At 51.4% G+C, this 3,842-nt stretch overlaps 1 pseudogene; it reads right to left on the bottom strand.

The window, feature by feature from the left end:
- Positions 1-1,928: 1,928 nt before the first annotated feature.
- LOC107532121 (large ribosomal subunit protein uL23 pseudogene) lies at positions 1,929-2,447 on the bottom strand (annotated as a pseudogene).
- Positions 2,448-3,842: the final 1,395 nt, after the last annotated feature.

The following is a 3,842-nucleotide window of genomic DNA, read 5'->3' as shown; positions in this document are numbered from 1 at the left end:
GGGCCCATTAAACAGCTCCCCACTCCCCTCCGTCAGCCCCTGGCAACCACCGTTCTGTTTCCTGTCTCTATGAATTTGAGACTGTACCTCATATAAGTGGTAATTCAAGTTAAAAAAAAAAGAAAAGAAAGGAAAGAAAGCCCCGAGAGTCAAACAGGACTGTATGGGATCTGAGTGTTTGCCTGTAGTCACCGATTTCCTCTAGAATCTTTCCCTGCTGCCTGTTGGAAGCACTAGCTGTTAATTCCTGAATAGCTTGTTTCCCAAGTCACGGCTAATTAAGTTATCTGCTGAGCGATGCTTGATTTTGAGCTTGGCCATTTCTTTCTCCGGCCAGAGCCTGCTTAGCTGTGAGGTGACGCGGCTTGGTGGGTCGGCAAAGAGCCTGGGAACTCAGACGCTGTGAGTTTTATAGTCCCAGCCCCACTCCCCCAGTGAACCCCTGGGGTCTGTTAAGAACCTCGGCTCCCACACCTACGGGAGGGGACGGACACGGGAGGGGCTCGGAGCAGGGGAGCTGCAGACCAGGGGCCCAGGGATGGGCGTCTGTGCGCTGCTGGGGGCCGTCATCCTGCATCACAGGGCAAACCCAGGGCCTTCACAGCTCTGCCCCGAGTGCCCGCTGGGGATTCGCACTGAGGTAAAATCTAGTGATGGATTAGGAGGAGGGCAACTCACGTTTATCGAGTTTTAACGACCGAAGGTGGTTAATACTTCAGGGTGCCGGGAGGAGGGACCTACTGAGCTCAATGCTCAGTCACCCCTCCGGGCATTTTCCAGGAACTTAAAGCCCCGGGAAGGGGTTGCTGTATTTGTCCCACAGATGAGAAACCTGGGACCCCAGCAGGAGAAGAGCAGTCCTCAGGGACACAAGCTGGGAAAGGCCGGACTTTGCCCTGGTTTGTTAACTCCTGAGACTCTGCCTCTTCCACCTTAGGGGAGAAATGTTCTACCTCCGCCGAGGAAATTCGCTGAAGAGAGATCATCAGGGTCTCATGGAGGGGCGCACCGTCATGACAGACCCATCCGAAAGGTCTCATGGAGGGGCGCACCGTCATGGCAGACCCATCCGAAAGGTCTCATGGAGGGGCGCACCGTCATGGCAGAGACCCATCCGAAAGGTCTCATGGAGGGGCGCACCGTCATGGCAGAGACCCATCTGAAAACCGAGGCTCAGTGTCGGCTCCCTGCCGGGGAGGACAGGGCCCTGGGCCTTGTCAAGGCCACTTGTCGCGGTGCAGCCCACACATGTGCCGGGCCTCCAGTAAGCGCAGCTTGGGGTGTGTCCCTGAGGGCCACAGGCCCGGATAGACCTTTGACAGGAGAGACACTGTGTGAGGGTTATTCAGGGTCATCTTCTGGGGTCCAGGTTGTAAAATCTGGCTCAGGTTTGGGGATGGGCAGGAACTGGCCACAGGACTTAGTTAATGTAAGGTTGCTTTACTCTGGTTTGCTCTCGAAGTGGGAAAAAGCAGTGAAAAGAATATAAATGAGGGCTCTCCCGGCCCGAGCACCTCGCAGCCCGAGTTCAGCCCTGGCAGGCTCCGTGGCTCGGGTCCTCTGGCCGTCGGGAGGACCGCGGAACTGCGTGCCTACTGCCTGGCGTATCTCCAGCATGGTCTGCACCAGAAACAGCAGATACTGCCCTAGAAGGCAAAACTTAAGCTCCCTTGAGCCACGTCCCCTGAGGCTGGCACGAGGGCACTGGATCTGTGTGCCAGTGCTGGGCGGGGAGCTTGCCTCTGAAATCTGCAGGGGCTGGGAGCAGGCCTGGCCCTGACCACAGCCACCAGGAGACCTGACTTCTCACCCAGGGTTGCAACCTGGCAGCCAGCAGCCTGGAGTCCATGCTGAGGACGTCTTGCTGGACCCACATGATGCTACCAAACATTCTAAGTCATTATTTTTATTTATTTATTTTCAGTGTAAGATTTTTATATTTAGAATTAGCCAGCTGGACTCAGTTTAGGTGATCCCAATTTTGTTGGCAACATCCAAAGCATCATAGTCAGGAGCCAGTCGAACACACGCCTTCTTCTCTCCATCAGGCCTGCTCAGGGTGTTGACCTTGGCCACGTCGGTGTCGTGGAGCTTCTCCACAGCCTGTTTGATCTGGTGCTTGCTGGCCTCGACATCCACAGTGAACACGAGTGTATTGTCTTCTGTCTTCTTCATGGCTGACTCGGTAGCCGGGGGGATCTGATGGCACAGTGGTCAAGCTTGTTTCTCCTGGGGGCGCTCTTCCGAGGATATTTAGGCTGCCTTCGGAGCCTCGGTGTCTTCGGCCGTCGGAAGGTGGGTGATGGGCGGATCTTCTTTTTTTTGTGGCTGTGGACACCTTTCAGCACTGCTTTCTTTGCCTTCAAAGCCTTTGCTTTGGCTTTGGCTTTGGGAGGGGCAGGGGCTTCCTTCTTTGCTTTCAGTGCCATCTTCGTAAAAAGAGTCATTATTTTTAAAAATCAGGAATTTAAAAATAAAAACCTGGATTTCTAGGATCTCTTCCAAAGGGCAGACCATCTGGTGATGTGGTGCCTGCATCCCTCACAGCAAGGGGTGGTGAGAGGCCCTGCTACCTAAGGAAGGCACTACCACATCTCAAGATTGTGTGGCAGCCAGAGAGGGGGCCGCATGTAGCATACCTGTCCCTGCTCTGCCCCCTTGACCTCTGTGTGGAGCTGGAGCCTGTCAACTACTGCATTATTATATAAAACCCCTTGCTTTGATCCTTTGGTCACCAAACAAACTTCTGATTCAGCTCCAATACCACAGCACCTAGAGTGAGAGAAGGCATATGGTGCTGTTTCTCATTGTAAATCAATGAATTGACTTTTGGTCGTTTATCTGTTGTGGGCTTGGTGAGTGCTGACCAGTCAGGCCTGTGAATCCACAGAGATGAGCACCAGATCTGTACACTATGGTGAACTCAGCCAGCTCAGTGTTACTTTGCTGAATTCCTCAGCCCCCTACCTCGTTCTAAAAAAAATTTATATTTATTATTGAGAGTATTACAGATGCCCCCCATTTTCCCCCATCGTCCCCCTCCACCCAGTTCCCACCCACCCCAGTCCTTCACCACACTTGTCTGTGCCCATGAGTTATGCACATACACCTATAAGCTCTTAGGTTATTCTCTGCCTGCCTCCCCTTTACCCTTCCTTCTGAGATCTGTCAGTCTGTTCCATGCTTCCACACTTGTGGTCCTATTTTGTCAGACCATTTATTTTGTTCATTAGATTCCTCATATAAGTGAGATCATGTGATACTTGTCTGTCTCTGCCTGGCTTATTTCTCTTAGCATAATCCTCTCCAGGTTCCTCCATGCTGTCTCAAAGGGTAAGAGCTCTTTCTTTTTTACAGCTGCATAGTATTCCATGGTGTGAATGTTCCACAGCTTTTTATCCACTCACCTACTGATGGGCACTTGGGCTGTTTCCAGATCTTAGCTATTGTAAATAATACTGCTATGAACATAGGGGTGCATATATTCTTCCTGATTGGTGTTTCAGGATTCTTTGGAAATATTCTTAGAAGTGGGGTCACTGGGTCAAATGGCAGCTCTATTTTTAATTTTTTGAGGAAACTCTACAGTTTTCCACAGTGGCTGCACCAGTCTGCATTCCCACCAGCAGTGTACTAGGTTCCCCTTTCTCCACACCCTCGCCAGCACTTGTTTGTTGATTTGTTGACCAATCTGACAGGTGTGAGGTGATACCTCATTGTGGTTTTAATTTGCATCTCTCTGGTGATTAGTGACACTGAGCATTTTTTCATGTCTCTTGGCCTTTCGTGTGTCCTCTTTGGAGAAGTGTCTTTTTAGGTCCTTTGCCCATTTTTTAATTGGG

The sequence above is a fragment of the Miniopterus natalensis genome, chromosome 9 (assembly GCF_054644295.1).
Source record: "Miniopterus natalensis isolate mMinNat1 chromosome 9, mMinNat1.hap1, whole genome shotgun sequence".
Taxonomy (NCBI): Eukaryota; Metazoa; Chordata; class Mammalia; order Chiroptera; family Miniopteridae; genus Miniopterus; species Miniopterus natalensis.
This window is presented reverse-complemented; position numbering and strand designations above follow the sequence as displayed.